At 35.3% G+C, this 19,649-nt stretch overlaps 1 protein-coding gene across 18 annotated transcripts in view; it reads right to left on the reverse strand.

Moving 5' to 3' along the window:
- IKZF2 (IKAROS family zinc finger 2) overlaps positions 1-19,649 on the reverse strand; it is a 149,138-nt gene that overhangs the window by 124,022 nt on the left and 5,467 nt on the right. The window lies entirely within an intron of this gene.

Here is a 19,649-nt window from a genome sequence, read left to right on the forward strand (position 1 = left end):
TTGTAAGCATTTTGCCATTAAACAACTAATTAAAAGATGGAGAAAGGGAGACAAAAACATTAAAAGAGGTCTAAATACACTTTTTTAAATGTTAAAAAAAATATGCAGTCTTTTAGTAGGTGCGCAAATGGGGCAAGATAATACAGGCAAAGAAAAAAAAAGGATCTGATTGAAGAAAAAAAATGTTATAAATCCCTTCATTTCCAATAGTGTCAACTACAATTTTTTTAAAAAAGGCATTGGTTTCAGCTCTGGGTACACATTTATAACAGTGAATAGGAACTACACATCAGAATGGAATGATTATTGATTTCTTAATGGATTACTGCTGCACAAATTTACACTCACCAAGAAACCATCAATCTTTGGGTAATAATTATAAACCTATCACAGTACATACAGCATTCTGACTGAATTGAAACTTACTGCTATCTGCCGGGAAATGACCAATTTTCTATTTCTCCAGCTCCAACCACAATACAGAATGGTGAGCAGCTACTTACATCAAATGCTATTACAGGACATGGTTTGTAACAGCCACAGCATGCACCATCTGTAAATTGCTATTAGAGAGGTAAACAATCAGGTCCTAGTGGACACTTTTCTTATTATTCATTAGTTCTGAAAACTGTAAATAAAATGGGCATAAGGCAGTTACACTTGTCAAAGGCCTATCATTACTGGCAGGTTGTGGAGAAGGATCAAGGGCAAACAGTACATTAACTGAACTAATGTTGTCCTGACTCTACATTCTAATTTCAAACCGCTCCCAAAATGGGCATCAGAAGTGTCAAACCACTAAGCTACAGAGGTTAGGTCTCTTTCTACACCCCATGTATGTTCTCGGTGAATTGCATTTTTACTAAATACCAAGTGGAACAACATTACGATTAAGGTATTATTTTCCAAAAAGAAAACCATGTTACACCAGTTCTACCTAGTAGTCTTAATCATTGGATAAAAATGTGATCCAGTATTAATCAATTTAGTTTCTAGTCCTTATTGTTCTCCAGCTATGGGCTTCAGATTGCACCATGTCCTTCCAGAGAGTCAACCCCATTCTGCATACCTTATTGATCTTTGTTATGTCTATATAGTCATGGAATGAAGACAATCCAGCCAAATAAAGGTTATGTGGAATCAACAGTATACTTGTTTTCCTTTTCTCTTTAGATTCTAATCTATCATCAAATTTTTGGTTAGATATATCAGTATTCTTTTCTAAAAAGTTATAACTTGCAATTTTTCCACACAATTAACTAACTTAAAAAAATATGTATTTCCAAAACATCCTAGGAACTAAAGAAATGAGTTTTGATTGCTTTTATAAAGTGTTTCCTTTCTTAAGTACTAAGAGACTATTAAATTACCATAATAATCAGCCACAATAATTAAAATACTATTAAGAGTAATATAAAATTAAATGGAAAAGCTAAATAAAGTTATTATAAAATATAAAATTAAATGGAAAAGCTAAATAAAGTTATCATTATAAAATAGAATAGATTTTTGAAACAGTGAAATTTTCAGATGGCAAACTTGGTGTTTTTTGTTTGTTTAATGGAAAAGAATATTCTAAATGTGTAACATTTAACAATCAAATCAGAAAAATAAACATTCTCTAGAAGGCAAGAGATAACTTTAGACTGAGTTGACATTACTTATATTTCAAGTAGGAACCATATCTAATAAGTATAAAAAACATATGCATATTTACAATCTACAAACAATAATAATTGTGCAAGAAAATGAGCTAAGTGTTTATGTTAGTTATTGCATTTATTTATTAAAACCTTAAGATAGGCATTATTATTTATAGCTGAGGGAACTGAATGTAAAAAATCTAAAGAACATTCCCAAGGTCACATAGTTGGAAAAACAATTCCCAAAATGCAACCTTAAAGGAAAGAAGCAGAGCCAATACTTGACCCCAAGTCTATAGAATTGAAAGTCAGTACTCTTAACGGCTTCCACTGGACCTCATCCAAAAATATGAGAACTGCTACATTCACAGGTATGTTCCAGACCACACAGATACCCCATATTTTTAATAAGTGAAGTAAATAAATAAATGGGCAAACAAAGGAATGAGCATATTATGTAAGGGAAATAACACCAGGCCAAGGACCAGAAGACAAGGTTTTAAGCCATTGTTCTGCTACACTCTCCTATGTGCACTTGAGCCTCAGTACACAGATTTCTATAATATAGGCTTTGGGAGGGTTGTTACAGCGTGAACTACTGTTGTTTATTATATAGGTATGCACACACACATAATTCTATTGGTAAAAGGAAAAGGATAGGGATTTAGTTGGCCCTTGGGCCCACATTTATTATTTACTATGTTCATGGCCCTATTCTGGGTGTTGGGGCTGCATCAGTGACCAAGAAAATGTCCTTCAAGTGTGTATTGGGAGAAGAGATAAACAGATGAGATAATTTCAGATAATATTTAGTATAACAAAAAAAAGAAAATAGGGTAATTTAATAGAATGCCAAAAAGGGACATATTTACATAGGGTGCTTAGGAAAAGCCCATTCAAGGAGTTACAATTGAGTTGAGCCCATTAAAGGAGTTACAAGGAGGTGCCCGAGCCAGTTTAGCTCAGTGGTTAGAGCATTGGCCCAAGGACCAAAGAACCTTGGGTTCAATTCCGGTCAAGGGTACATACCTTGGTTGCGGTTCGGTCCCTGGCCCTGGCCGAGGTCATGCGGGAGGCAACCAATCAATGTGTCTCTCTCACAATGATGTTTCTCTCTTTCTCTCTCTGAAGATAAATGGAAAAATATCCTTGAGTGAGGGTTTAAAAAAAAGAAAAGAAGGAGGCTTTCATGAAATTTTATAAAGGAAGAGTGTTCCAATGAGAAGGAACAAAAAAGCAAATAGACCCTCAAATGGAAATGAACTTGCCATGTCCAAGGAGAAGAGAGATGGAAGGTGTTTTGAGAGGTTAACGAACAAGAAGAGGATGTCAGAGATGGAGGCAGCAGCCACATACTTCAGAATCTTACAGACTTTAGAAGGGAATTTTAATGTTATTCTAGTTTTAACAGAAAATGTTTGTAGTTAAAGCCAAGGACTGTAAAATCTGACTTACATTCCAGGAAGTCCAGCTCTGCCTACCATGGGTTATTGGGGAGGGAGGGGCAAGAATGAAGGCAAGAAGAACAGGTGTAAGTTTTCAGGACAAGTTAGGCCTGGGGCATAATGATGGTTGCTCAGACCAAGGTGGTAGCAGTGAGCGTGGTGAGAGTTATGTAAAGCAGAATGCAGTTCAGAAGTAAACTGAGAAAGAGAGGAAAGGACCTAAGGATTGAGACATAAGGGCTGCTCATAGATGAAGGTGATTCTTTTATCTCAATAGCCAGCTATCTAGGAAATCAAAACACTAAAGAAACACTTGGAAATAAATGCTAATCACTAAGCCCAGGGTCTCTCATAGAAAACAAAGAAATAAAAACACCCGGCCCAGTCGGTGTGACTCAGTGGTTGAGCATTGACCCATGCACCAAGAGGTCGCCGGTTCGATTCCCAGTCAGGACACACAGTCAGACTGTGGGCCCAATCCCCAGTTGGGGGCATGCAGGAGGCGGTCAATTGATGTTCTCTCTCATTGATGTTTCTATCTCTCTTTCCCTCTCCCTACCTCTCTCTCTAAAATCAATAAAGAAAAATTATTTAAAAATAAATAAAAACACCAAATTCAATGAACGAGAGCATTTTAAAGCAATACAATGCTTTATTATAAAGTGATAAGTATGATTAATAAGCATCAATCACCAGTTGTACCCATCCAGATACATGATCCTGAAGATATATTCATATCCAAAATATCCTGCCAGTTTGGCTCAGCAGTTAGAACCTCGGCCCGAGGACCAGATCCGCAGGTTCGATTCAGGTCAAGGGCATGTACCTCAGTTGTGGTTTGCTCCCTGCCCCTGGTCGGGGTTGGGGTCGGGGTCAGGGTCGTGCAGGAGGCAAACAGTCAATGTGTCTCTCTCACAACAGTGTTTCTCTCTCTCTCTCTCTCTCCCCCTCTCCCTCCCACTCTATCTGAAGATAAAAATAGAAAAATATCCTCGGGTGAGGATTTTTAAAAAAATCCATGACCTCGACACTTCAAAAGCAAGCATTAGAGGGAGTATGGAAGTTCCCTACCATTTTGAAGAACTACCAGGGCAGGTAACAATGCAGTTTAATTGATTAAAAACACCTTAGCCCTGGCTGGTTTGGCTCAGCGGTTAGAGCGTCGGCCGGCCTGCAGTACAGAGAGACCCGGGTTTGGTTCCCGCTAAGGGCGTGTGCCTGGGTTGCAGTTTGTCCCCGGCCCTGGTTGGTTGTGCGGGTGGCAGCCGCTAGGTGTGTTCCTTTCGCATGGATGTTTCTCTCTCTCTCTCTCTGTTCCTCTCTCTCCCTCCCACTCTACCTGAACAAAAAAGTGGAAAAATGTCCTCAGGGGAGGATAAAAAAAATAAATAAATAAAAAATAAAAAAAATAAAAACACCTTATTAGTAGCTAAGAATGTTTTATAGTAATTCAACTCCAACCACTCACACAGTAAAGAAGAAAGTGGCAAATAGAAAATTGCTGATTACAAAGGGTTCTTTTCCACATAAAAATGCAGATGACCTGTTATCATTGAATTGCCACTGTGCAGATGCCAGCACTTCCAGTTCAGTAAGGATTTAAGTACAGTGCTTTCCTATCTATGCCAGTTAAAGATTATGGGCTGAATTTATAGAACCTTATGCTCAGCCAACTACATTTCAGAAGCTTCCAAATAACATACCATTTTGTTGTAACATTTAAAGAAAATAAAGAAAAAACAAGGAAGGGAAGCAATAAAAAGATTGCTTCTTAAGAAGATGATCTGTTAGAATGTAAACATTAAGATTTGGCATTCTCCAAGCTATTAAATACACTGACTTATCTTTCATAGCTATAGGAATGACTACAAAAAAATGTCTGTAAAACGAGATAATGACTGTTGATCTAAAATTGCTTGGACACATTTAAACAATATTTCAAGAAAGGATTCAGATAAAAACTGGCGGGGGCTGGGGGTGATCTTTGTAAAAGTTGTGTATCTGATCCTAGGTCCTATTATAATAGTTATACCATGGACAAAAGTGATAGTTATCACAATTGCTCTAAGAGAATTGAGGCCTGGACTTACAATCTAGCATAAGCAGAACTGTGTACAGTTTCAAGGAAGTCATTTGATTCAAAGGTTCTTAAATGATCTTTGGGATTTAACTACCAGATAAGAGTTGACTAAACGCAACAGAAGTATTACATCCCATTTTCATGTGTGTCTACTAAATGGCCAGGTTAGAATTTGAAAAATCTTGAATCATGAATATTAGAAATTTTCATTAGTCAAAATAATAATGATAATAGAAATACGTAACTTTAAAACTATAAACTTTCTCAACAATGCCTCTTACCTCTTCTTACCAACAACCAAAATGATCAAAGTGAATTTCAATTACATATATACATATAATCAAGATTCTCTACAGTCTTTTCAAGTTTTCCATAAAATCTCTCTATATATTCTATCATGACACTGGCCTGAAAAGACCTATTTTTATGAAGCCACGTGAAGTTTCTCAGTATCTGAAGCATTTAGTCCAACAAAGTATTCTGCTTGAATGAGTGCTGAGAACAGTTAAGAGTCTAAGCTAGAACTAACTTTAGAGCATTTATTTTGTAACTGCTTCGTGGATGAAAAAAACTACCTGGGTGATTTGGACTCTGGGATCCTCAGCACACATAGTGCTGAAGTGATCACATCCATGGGGTTAGTCTGAGTAATAACACTAGAATCCTGACTGAGATATGTCTCTAATGTCAGATAACCAACACATAATAACTCATAACATATTTAAAAATCAATAGGCAACCTTCTTAATAGAGAGACAAGTATGTTTAAGGCACTGTGCTAGCTAGGTTCTGTGGAAAAGAGAAACCAGTATTTCTTGAATTATTTCTTGAAATGTGTTAGGCACCATGAAAGAAATTTCACTGAAAGTATTTTATTAATCCTCTCAACAACCCTAAGAGATAAGCACTAACGTCCCCTACTTTACAAATGAGGAAATGAACAATAATACACAGCACAGCCAAGATGTAAATCCAAGTCTGTTCAACTCTCAGGTCAAGCTCTGCCTGCTGCCCTCAGGCTGCAGAGACTTCATCCTTTTCCCTGCCCTGGAGGACATTCCAGTCATATAGGGGAGATAAGATATACTCAAGTCTAGGAATAAGGTAAGATAGGAGAGGAACTGATAAAGCTTTCCTAGGTTTTTAGAGAAGAAACTATTCCTAGATCAAAAAGGATCATCTGTTTTCCAGGCCTCTTGAACTGTCACTATGCTAAAAGTAACCCCGATGCAAGAAAAGTTAAATTCCAGACGTGTAAAGCAAAATATGTATCTTTAAGTGATCTCATTGAGATTTACAGAGATTTCTGCCCCTTTGAGCCAAATGACCTATGGGTAGCCTGTTTATAGCTCATCTGCTGTGAGATCTTTTTAAATGAGCATCTACTTTTTTCCTTGATTGCTCACAGGGAAAAGGGAAAAAATGGACATTCCTGTGGTCTGACACATAACGTGTTCTCAGAATTCCGGATACGAGCAGAGAGATGCATCATGATGTAGGACACACGGCACCATGAGCATGGAAGCTCACGAAATCTCAGAACCATGCTGGGAATTCACTCACCAACACACCTAGACAATAAGTAAACAAGTTCCTGCTGAAAGACCACTCTGGTCCAGGTCACAGGGAGGCACACCTAGCAGTCCAGTCCTGCCGCCAAACAGCTCTGAAGGGCCATCCTCAAATGAAATGCATAATTACCATTTCTATGATATCCCTCACAAACAAAGGTTTATTTGTGATTCACTTTGATTAGGTCATTTTAATTTCATTTCTTTAGTAACTGATTTGAATAAACAGAATTGATAACTGCCTATCAGCACACACATCAAACAAGGACCATCTGACAGCACTCAGAAGGAAAGCAAAAAATATCATCAGTGATGTAGATAGCCTGTGTTTTATCGGCAGTGCTTGGGAATTTTTTTTTTTTTTATTCTTGTTGATAAAAAGCAGACTAAACGCATGTCTTTCTGAGAAGGAAGACTATTTAATACAACATGTTGGTGGGAGCTGTTTCTTAGTTGTTTGATTCAATTTGTTTCTCATACTCTTTATATCTAACAAAAAATAATAGCTACCATTCTGGGTAACTCACCACATGCCAGTCACCATTCTAGAGATTTACATAGATTATTTCTAATGCTTGCCACTATTCTGAGAAGGCAGATATTAATGTCTCTGTTTTACAAACTGAGACTCCAAGAGATGAAGTATCTGTCTAAGTTTCACACATTCGCTATATATCAGGGCTCACTTTTTTATACTACAGTGAGAAGGGAGGAAAATTCAATTCTTTAATTAAAAAAAAAAATATATATATATATATATATATATATATGTTTATTATTTTCTAGTAACAAATAAAATGCATTCATAATACCAGGAAGAGTAGATTCCTCTGAGACTATTTAAATAAATATCAAGGTTAAGTTTTAATGAGCACACTGTATGTTAGATGTGAAAGCATTTTGAATTATATAAAGTATCTTGTAAATAAAACGTTACTTTTAATAGGCTTATAAAAAGTTTGTTTTCTTAAGCAAGTTAAATGTACTCTGATCTTGTTTTTTGTACTTATGGACTTAGCAAACCTTTCCTTTAACAATGATACATGTGCAAACTTCATCTCTGATACTTTTTACTGTGGTATTATCACAAGGTTAATTGTGAAGAGTGTTCTAGTGGGCAAAAGCCACCCTGGGAATTCTAAATCTCTGGTGGAGTAGCATCTCAAGAAAGTCTTTGGAAACACCCAGGGCTCGTGTCTTAGATACTTTAGAAGGAAAATGGAAAAATAACAGATCAGAGAACAAAAACTGGATGCAAAACCCCATCTCATCTGCTCAATATCAAGTTCCTTCTTCACTGCCACCTCCCAAGAGGAAACAAAACGAAAAGAAAGCAGAGAAAGCTCTTACTGTGTCTGGCAGGCTTATGGTGTCCCTAACGCCCCAACACTCTTTCCCACTACGGTGAAGTACAAAGGCAGTTGAACAAGACCAAAGTTTACTGCATTAGTGATAATGTAGGAACACAACCACTTAGGATATCATTCACACACTGCATATATTACATAGTCACTTTCACAAAATATAAGGAGCAACAGATTAGTCCAGGGTGGCCATCAGTAACATTACTGGTTTCCGACAGCGAACCATCTGCACTTGGTACAACCGACTATTACACGGATTTAGTTTTTCAGTCTTTCTAGTCTGGAACCCTTGGGACTCCAGTTTTTTTCCCCAGTGTGGCCCATCTTCCACTCCCTGGCTTTCAGATATCTGAAGTTCACTTCTTTCTACTGAATCTCGGTATTTATTTATCTTCCATCTTCTACCAGAAACCACTCTAACCTTGTGGCCAAATTCCTCATCATTCAAGCAGGTAGCTTCCCTAATGAACTTGTAAGTTCAGATTGTCCTTTATTTGTGCTTTCTAAAAGAAGAGAAAGAAGGAGGGAAAGACCCTATTTTTTCATTTGCCCGATTCCTAACTCTACATCTACTAATGGGAGTGGAATCTGTGACTTGCCCCTCACATCTGGATTCACCCTTGTTACTCTTTCTTTCTTTTCAACTAGGTCTCTCCTATGTTCTCTATACTTCACACCTCTAAAAGGTGTGAAGATAAAAGACTATGTCTCTTTTTAAAAAGTAAACATGATTTCTCTCTCTCTCTCTTTTTTTTTTTACAAGGAGTAGTATTCCACTGTGTAAATGTACTATAGCTTGCTTTTATCCACCCATCTACTGATGGACATTAGATGGAACTGAAGGGCATCATGCTAAACGAAATAAGCCACAAATATCATATGGTTTCACTCATATGTGGAATCTAATAAACAAAATAAACTAACAAATAAAATAGAAAAAGACCATAGATAGAAAACAGACTGACAGCTGTCGGGGGGGGGGGGGGGGGCGGGAGAAAAAGGTGAAGGGATTAAGCACAAACAAACAAACACCTCATAGATGGAAGGAGACTAGACTTGGGGTTGTGAACACACAATATAATATACAGATGCTATACTATAGAATTATACTCTTGAAACCTATATAATTTTATTAACCAATGTCACCCCAATAGATTCAATGAACAAGAAAAAAAAAAGTGAACATTATCATCATATACAGTGTATAACAGACTATCTGAGTATAAGTTTTAACTTATTCTACTCAGATTTCTTCTAGCACCATAATGCTACAGTGTCCCCTTACCAGTGCCAGAAGTACTTACATGTACACTGTTTACAACATATGCTATGAATGAATATCACTCAAAAATACAGGGTATATAACTCTATTTGGACATTCCACTGTATTATAGTCATTAAGAAAATATCTTCAGACTAAATCTAAAATAATATTCAGTAAATCTGTAGACAGCATTGGTATATGACAATACCCCTAATCGGTATTTATCATCAATGGCAGTAGTCCATTTCGATGCATCTATAATACCTAGAATTTTGAAGTTAGAGCTATATCATCACAGATATCATTGGCTCTCTTACAGAAGAACTCCATATATTATTTATTTGAGAAGATAGTTGACTGTTTTAGTTTCTTTTTTAAATTACATAAGTAAAAGATATTTTGAAAAAAAGAAAAAAAAGATCCAAATAATGCAGATCTATTTAGAATAAACAATTTAATACCCGGTTTACCTGTACATAATCCAAAGTAAACTCTATCAATAGTTCAATATTTCCTTGTACCTACTTTATTCTTTGCACATATAGACATGTGCAATCCACACACACACACTCACATGTTTTGAAACATAAATGGCACTTTATATATCCAGTTGTATGAAAGTAATTGTTTAGTTAACTGTAGCTTCCCTGAATTACTGAAAAAATTATCTCTGTACAAATTTGTTACCAGCTATTGGACTCAAACTGTGAGATCAACTAAACTACTCAAAGTTATAAAAAATGTTTTATGCAAACAGCCTTACTAATAACAATTTATGTATAATAATTTATTTTATTTGTTGGGGGCTAGGGGGTGTTTCTTTTTTGTTTGTTTTTGTTTTCAAGAAACTGAATCCAAAAATTGTCATTAGGTCATTAATCTGTCATAGTTCAGACAGATGGTGATGTGTAATTCATATTTTGAGAGTTTAAAAACAGCAGACTCACAAAAATATCTCGTATTTCCTTTTCTAGTTCTCAGTTATATCCAAACAAAATCTATTATTCCTCTCAAATATTTTGAAAACATAGTAAAATTCATTTTATATTTTAAAATATTATATTAGAATCAGTGTTTTTAAAATGTTTGCAATTTTAAAGCAGTGCCTAAGACAATTATGTTCTATTTCCTATTTTTAATACCTAAAATACTTTTAATGATCTAAGAAATCATTTCTAATACAAAAAACAATGGACCTATTTTAATCAGTAATGAAATATATATCTTCAAGCCTAAAAGGTATAGATAAAAATGGTTCTTTTTCCGTCAAAAAGGTAACATATTGAAAATAAAGCAATCTATGTCTGACCAAAGATATTAACATGTCTGATTAAAAGACTTGTAAGACATCTTATAAAAGAAATACATTTCTATATGAAAATATTACTTGTTAATGTTTGTTTTAAACAACAATAGGATCTTCATGAAAAATGACCACAACAGAAAATGTTTTACATAGTTGCAGAAGAAATGATGCCTCTTTTAGAACTAAACTAGAAATTCTTAAAGTTAACTCAAGGTAAACAGAGCAACATAATACTCTACCACTTCAAAATATGACCAAGCCCTGTGAACTGATGTCTTAGTAAGAAGTAGGTAGAGTTGACATAGTCAAGTGTAAGGAGAGTTACAACTACGATGATAATATGAGAGCAATGACAAAAATGTCAAAGGTGCAGATACCCAGAATATTAATTTATTAGAACGTGACTTTACACTGATTAATTATGTGCTCCTCAAAATATCTGCAGTGCATGAGAAAAGTTAATTGAGGCATTTCATTTTGCACATGCTACTAAAAGTAGTTTTTAAAAAAGTGATAAAGAACCGGTTTTAAAGTTATAAGCGTGTGGACTACAAATTCTAAATTTTCTATATAAAGTTAATAGTAAGTAATGAAGATGATGATAATAACTATAAAATATTCACGGAAACATTACATTAACTTGGATCACTGAACATGACTGTATAGAATTGGAAAACTTAAGAGCTGTTTAGAATCTTAGAGATCACCTTTGGTGCTGATCTGAAGATTACAAAGTCCTTTTTGGAGTAAGACATGCTAAAAATAAATGCATACCTACACAGAGAAAACAAGGAAATTAGGATTTCAGAGTTATTTCAACGCCTAAGAAATCAGGTTTCCAAATTTCCTCAAATAGGTCGGAAGTACATTATTTAAATACACATGTGCAACATGCTAATCATAAATAGTTCCTTAATTCAGTAAATAATGACTGGGTTTCTACAATGCACCAGAATGACACTGTATACTGGGGATGAAGAGAGAAATGAAGCATGGACATTTTCCTCAGACTCCCAACTGCCAAGTCTACAATGAACTTCTTTGTAGTAATGTGTGGCCCCAAAATAAAGCTGTATACTTTGAAAAATATTTTTAAATTCACACTCAGTCATTAAGATAGACTTCCCTATTTACTAACCTAAAATACTATAATTTTCTATGAAATCTCTTTGCTGTAGTCAGACTACTTCATTGATTTCATGAAACTGGTGAGACATTTGCTCCTGCTGACCTATAAACTAGCTCTTCTGAATCCCCAGCTAACGTAAGGTGTCTTACTCAGGTGGCAGTGCTATTTTCCACCTTCATCTATAATAGATATTAATACCTCTTAAACCACATCACCCATCAACATTTCTGTGAATGGAATTTGATGTTATGGTTATAATTGGGGTATTCGTTACAGGCATTATAAGATTGCTTTATACAGTTAAGCTAGAAAATCAACATTTAAGAAATGTGAAATTACATTACAGAAAATGAATGAATCCTAGGCCTGCAAGAATTGGTTGTAACCTGAACATATATAGTAATATGAGTTAAAGAATGCAACTGAGGGGTCTAGCCAAGGAAGCTGGGGTGGGGGTGGGGGTGGGGGGATGAAGTATTTTGGCTGAGCCTATAACCATGTCTATCCACGAAAGAAGGAATTGGATAAAGGTCTTCAACCATAATGATCCAAATGGGAAAATGTTCAGTATCTAATGTGATGCTGAACATATTAGGCTCTCTTAGTCTGATGCCATTAAATATTTGAATTATATAGCTAACTCCCTTTGTATGACTTTGCTTCCTTTCCAAATGACTTTGTTGATTACCCATACAGATGGGTTCACAGTAACAAAATGATCTAGTCAAGCCCACTGGAGTGATCCAGATCCTATGTTATTTGGTTGTGGGGTTTTGTCTGTTTTATTTGTAGTCAAAATATGGACATACATTGGTATTCTGGTTTTAAAGGTCAATTTTATAGAGTTGTTTAATGTGAGCCAGCCCTGAGATACGGGTATACTCTAACTGTGCCACCAATCAAGTTTAGGAACTTGCATGGCTGAGAGCCAAATCTTGCATTATAAATATTTCTTGGGGTAATGTTACCCTGTGGGAACCTATGTGAAAAGCTGGTAGTATTTTTGTCTGTTTCATTTTGCATTCTCAAATGTATACATTTTTAAAGAACTGTTGATGGCAAAAGGTGAGAAGCAATTCCTTCATCTATAATGGATATGAATCATGACGAACACTTCATACTTATTTGCTTCTAAATGCAAGAGGACTATCTCAAATAAATATCTAAAAAAAAAAAATCTCAAATAAAACATGAATTCATTTGAACCCTGAAAGACAATGTCCTTCTCTACCAAGAACACGAACATGCTTCTCGGGCCCCAGCATCGGCAGTGCGTCACACAAAGTAAGTGCTTAATAAATGTTGGCTGGATCGATGTTTGAAAGATGAAAAATGTCTCTCTGGAGAGCTGAATCTCCACATACAGGAAATCTCAGATGAAGTATTTCCATCATTAACATTCATTTGGAATTCTATGGTGTCTCGGGTAATCAGAGCTTACATTTTTAAGATGAAGTTCCATAACAGATAGTTTGAGGCAATAAATATGTTAGTTAAGATGTTTTTTTTTATATTACACATTCCCCTCTAGGTCATTTTACCCCAGGGGGCACAACAGTATAAGCTTTTTAAAAAATTAAGTATATACCAAACCATTTTCAAATAATATATATCATGTATGTATATTTATCTCAAATTTTTCAAAAAGACTCTGGATAAAACTATTAAATTACTCAACTACTAATGTGGCAGATGTAGTCAGTATTTAGTTAACAAATCATTCCTTATATATTTTAAATTATATATTTATAAAGAATTAGGTTACAGATTAAAGATAAATCATAACAGTAGAGGCATTGGAGTATATGGCATACATTAGCCTTATGATTTTAAAAAATGTATAACCATAAAAGTTATGATATTAAATATATCATAAAATTTTAAGGAGAAGGGCTGGCATATTTTGTTTAAAATTAGTGAGTCAATCACATCAACTAATCCAACTTCTGAGACTAGCATAAAAGGACTCCATTAAGCAAAGAGAGCTCATTAAAACCTGTGCTCATACATTTCAATATAGAATTTTGATTTAATGGGGCAGTAAGGAATGTAAGGTCACTAATCAAATGCTGAGAATTACTTAGGAAAGAATTTTTAAGAAATACTAAACTATTGTTAAAGTAATACAGGAGGAGAAGAAACTAAACCACAAGACACCTATTAGATTTCTCTAATTAGGAAAATTCACACTTGAGTCTAATCTATCCACCTGCCTGATTGCTATCCTTTCCCAAATTCTACAGGTACTTCAAACTCTCCGTTTTAGTTAAATCCAGAATTAAAGTAAACTAAATATTTTCCTGGAGACCTGCTCCAGTATTTCCTATCTCCCCTGATGGAACCTATCACCATCTATCAAGTAATTCAGGGGTCATCGTGAACTTCTTCCTCACCTTTATCCTACTATCCAAGTCCTGTCCACTTTAAGCTAAAGTGGATTCCAAAATCCTTCTCTTCCCTATTATCCCCATCACCACTAGCCCTCATGACTTCTCACTCAATCATTGCAAGAGCCTGTTAAAGAAGCCCCTGCCTCTAGACTAGTCCCCATTCAAATCTTTTTTCCCACATTGCAGTCAGTGTGATTCATTTCAATCAACAGACAAGTCATCTGTTTTGGCTCCCTTGAAAATGAAATCCAAGTTTCCTCTTGTATAAAATAGGCCAGTATCTTGCCCTGATTAGTTCTCCAGAGTCATCTCTGGCCTCAGATTCCTAGACTCCAACTTTACAAGTCTAGAAATACCAACCTGCTTATATTTCCCAGACATATCTGTTATTTCCCAGCTATCACTGTGGGTGAGTTTACTGAAAAAGCCTTCTACTTCTCTCCTAAATCCTATTCATTTAATATGTCTCAGCTCAAGCAGCCCCTCCTAGGAAGTCTTCAGAACTAGTACTCTCCCCACCCCATCCCCCATAATAAGTAGAACACCGTGCTGACCACAGTGCGACACCCTGTTTAGGTGTCTTTCAAACTAGAGTGGGCTCCGGGAGGGCAAGGATGGCGTACTATGCACCTCTGGATTCACCCGACAGTGCCTGGCACGTAAATGGCAGCTTATCGGCATTTATTGAATTTATCAACTAGAACAGTACTGCAATATGTCAAAGGTCTGCACGTGATCATAATATTTTAAACTAACTTCAAATGTAAAACACCCAAACTATCCACCCGCAAAAGGCACAATTAGCAACAATCAGGCCTACCACTTGATTAGCATTATCACATTGAGAATTTATGGTACCACCAGCGGCATGAAGAAAGTGCAACTTTAGCTGCAGACTTCCTAAGAAAGAATTGGTCCTAGATATGGACAGGTTCCTTTTACATTAAGAGGACTCTTTCTTTTTTCCACTCTTAATGACCAGTGTCTTTGGAGCACCAATAGCAAGTAATGCATTTTCTTTGCATATAACCAAAACCATTAAAACTCAGGAACATGGAAAACCAGTAAAAAGAGTTTCTAATATCCAGACAAACTTATTTTTTAACCAAAATCTTCATAGATGCTTTAAATAATAGAGGGTTTTTTTTTCCTTCAATTTTTACCCTAAATTATTAGCCATGCCTGCCTCTTTTTCATGGACCTATGTAGTAAAAAGGAGAGAACAAAAGACCTGAATTTCAAACAGATCTGGATCTGACAAAAACTCTTTTCCTTATGAGTCATGGGACAGTGGGAAAGTAACCCGACTGCTCTGATAGCAGCAGTGATTATTTATTGGATAAGCCAGAAACTGTGCTAAGCGTTTTGAATATATTGACTCATTCCAACCTCACCAAAGTCCACTGAGGTAGGGATTGCTTATCCTCATTCTCCAGATAAGGAAACTGGAGCTCAGAGATGTGAAGTAACACGTCTAAGGTCACACAGTAAGTTAGTGGCAAAGTAAGAATTCTAACACAGGCCCATATAACTCCAAAGCCCGTATTTTTAACCACTTTACAATCTATTGCTACCGAGCCTCAGTTTTCTGTATTATAAAATACAGTAACTATTAATCTGGCAGAGCTGTTATGGAAACTGAGATAATATGCATACATATAGCATAGTTCTAATAGCATCCTATGTACACTCAGAAATTATGCCTCCCTTCCCTTCTCTCATTCCAGTAGTGATTAAACATTTATAATAAGGGAAACCGTTCCTAAATACCCCTTACCTTGTTCAAAGCAGAAATATTCTCAGTATTGATTAATTCACAGAAGAAAAGACTACCAGATCAATAAGCAGATTTGATATAAACAGTTATAAAGGAAAAGAGCAAAGAAAAATAACATACTTGACTCATTTTAGGACTGTGACCCTGCTATTGATCTTTCAGAATATCATTAGATCAACATATATCCATATTCAAAGTCAGGGGAGAAGAGCATGAGACCCGGAGGTCTCAGTTCACTGGGGCTTGAAGGAAGACTCCCAATAGAGTCTAATAAGTCTGGTTAAAAATTTTTTTTAAAATCTACTTCCAGTGGGGAAGACTGATTTGGGAAAAGAGGCAATAAGAATAATACTTCTATAATAAGTTGTTTTGTTTCTCGAAGACAAACCTTTATTCTTACTCTGAAGCAGCCTAAAAATGGGGGGGTAGAAAGGAAAAAAAATACAGCATTTTTGGTGTTAATTCCCTGCACATACATACTTCCTTTGGTTCCTTTTTTCTTTTTTCTTTTGGTACACAGCCATGACACTAACCTCTACTAAGGTGTAAAGAAATCAAATCAAACGTTTTAAGAAAAATTTCCTAACAAGCAAATACTAAGACATGTTGGGTATCTTAACACAAACCTCAGTACTGCAATTCAAAACAGTAAGTTTTTCCATCAAGCCCACCTGATGTGATATTAGGGTGTATCCTCTGGAAATCCAACCAAGGGTGACTGCCAAACTAAGCTATAGACGACAACTCAGATAGCTGGTGAGTCCCATAACATAAGTTATTTTTTAAAAGTGCTCTAGAGCAAGACTATCTGATATTATTCCACCCTCATAACAACTCTCTCTACTTCTGGAATACTGCTTTTATCACCAAAACATGGGACAGTATTGGACACGGTGGGATCCTGAGATAATGGCATTGCAGAGAAATATCAGTTAAGCAATCCAACTAACTTACAAGGTAATATCAGTTTTATGTCCCAATTCTGACAACTTCTTCCTTTTGCTAAAGGACCTAAAAGGCCGACTGATTTCTTGAAGCTTCCATTTCCACATACGAAAAATGGAAATCGTAATATATTCTGCTTCACTGGTTTCTAAAAATGGAAACTAGCTAAGAAAAAAATAAATAAATGCGAAGCACTCTGTAAAGGATAAACCAGATTCCCTGACCTGATTATTGGTCAGAGTCCTGTAAAACTAGAATTACTACTTCTTTCAATTCCATACATGCCATCTGGCCATCAAACTGACTGATAAATAGTATTGACTTCTAACTTGATCCATGTAAAGATTTTAAAGTACTAGAAACAAAGTTTGTGTCAGGATACATTTTCATACCATTTAACCATCTCCAAATAGAATTTACTCACTGGCATTATAAAAGTAAATGATAAGAAAAGTAAAATTAATTACAATTTTTTGAACCCAATTTTTTTCAAAATAGTCAGCAGCTGGTATAGACCAATTTGAAACCAATACTGAAGCAACTTTGCAAGAACTGGAAATGAGCTAAACCAGAAACAGAAGGAATCACAAAGCAAGTCTCATCTGATGAGCCGAAACACAATATGGATTATTTTTATATTGTTCTGTCTGAGTTGTCTGTCTCAGATTCTTAACTTCCAGGAGCTATTTTTAAAATAACTTAACACTGTGTATTTCCAGTAGCCATCAAGGCATATACTGTCATCCCTGACACCGAAGATTGTCAGCAGACTCAACATGTACACTAATGATCTCAGGCAACAATGCTCACCTTCCTATCAAAGAGATCTTTATTCCAGAAGAAAAAGTCTAAAGTTCTCTAAGAAAATTCACTCTAAAACATAGGACACAGTCATTATAAAATGCTAAGACCACTAATACTTCTAACTTCTTTTTAAGATTATCTTACATACTGAGTTTTAAAACCCAAACTGTCAGTCATTATAACATTTTTAGTTCTCTCCCAAGTCGCCGATGCTCTCTTCTAGCCCTGTCAAATAATGATAGCTGCTGTCATTATTTATTATACAATAGCTGGCAGCAAGTTGTACATATACTCTTCATCTTAGAATAGTCGTCACATAACCGAAACAAATGATTACGACCTTATAGTAAAACTGACCCCTTTCCTGAACCCAAAATAAAGCAACTATCACATCTTATCAATATTTTACTGCCAGAATAGTAGTTATTTTATACAAATCAAACGTTTAAATTGTTTTACTTTTTTCTAAACTTTTAAAATAACTTTCCCCCTTACACATATACTCTTGTCCTCTCCTGTTTGCTACTGAAGGCTATCAGAAAGAGTGTCACCTTTACTTTTGGCTTTAATACTTTCACTCAAAATTGCAATTCTGTTTTTGGGAGCGACAGTCCTTCAGGAAGTATACATGAAGATATAAAGAATGCAAAAAACAAAATAAGTTCTTTTCATTTACTAAAGTCAAGAATGCATGTAAAGGCATTTACGAAAACCAGTGATTTCAGACTCAAGTGATTTGCAGGTCACATGTACACAAAATTATTTCAAGTTACAGAAAAATATGAGTGACAGATTCTTGGTCTCTTGTTCAAATTAATAGACAAGAGTCTCTCTCTATCACTTTCTGCTTTGGCAATCTCAAATGCTGATATTCTCCTAGATCTAACAGAAAGGAAAAATGGGTATCTTCTCCATCTAAAACCTAAGTGGGTAACCTAGATACTGTAAATAGAGGCTACATAAAGGATGCAAGACAGCTCTGAAGTGAGAGCCAAATATTTAACCTGTAATGCTTTGGAAAAGAACACAAAAACACGTGCAGCTTAGTCAAAAACCATACTAACATGAAATCGCCACAGGCTAGTAAGTTAAAAAAATAATAAACCCTCTTTACCAAACACAATTTTACTGTTATTGGGTGTGAAAAGCTCGAACGTCAAAAGCACAGCTCTTATTTGTTCAAACTAATCATGCCTGCACTCTGCACTATATATTTAAAATAAATGAGTGAACTACATTCTTAAAGCCAGTACTTGCTAAGCCAGGATCAAATTCACAAATAAAGGAGGCAATTAACCAATTAAAAAACACTTTCCTGCTGATATTCTAGTGGTAGCTAGGGGATGACAGTCAAAAGTCTATGATTAACATTAATATCTACTCCCTATATTCAACATTTCTAAAGGCAAGAGTTAAATAGTTGGCTAATAGAAATAGCATATTCATCTATCTTTACTCTTTAGGAAACTACACAAAAATTACCTGAGAAGTAAAAATCTATTCTACCAAAGAACTAATAACATTGTTAAAATGTAAAAATTTTACTGACTAGATTACATTAATAGTATAACTTTTACCAAATCAATAGCCAACTGCCAAAAATAAGTTAATGCTACAGGATCCATTATAAGAGATTAGCACTATAATTTAGTATACATTCACTCACTATTAATTTTTCTTTCTACATGACTACTTCTAGAATTTCAATGACTACTTCTAGAATAAAATCTTCCTAGGAAGTGTTTCCCATTACTGAAAAGAAAGAAAACTATTAAATAAGTAAATTCACGTAGTTTAATAAAAAATTCAAGTCAATAGCTAGAATCACTTAAAGTTAATGAATTGCAAAATGTATTCAATAGTACTCTATATATTTTTGCTTACAATTCAGTAGTCTTTATTACTTCCAAAGCTAGTAGCTTTATAGTAAC

This window comes from Molossus molossus, unplaced genomic scaffold (genome assembly GCF_014108415.1).
Source record: "Molossus molossus isolate mMolMol1 unplaced genomic scaffold, mMolMol1.p scaffold_m16_p_11, whole genome shotgun sequence".
NCBI lineage: Eukaryota > Metazoa > Chordata > Mammalia > Chiroptera > Molossidae > Molossus > Molossus molossus.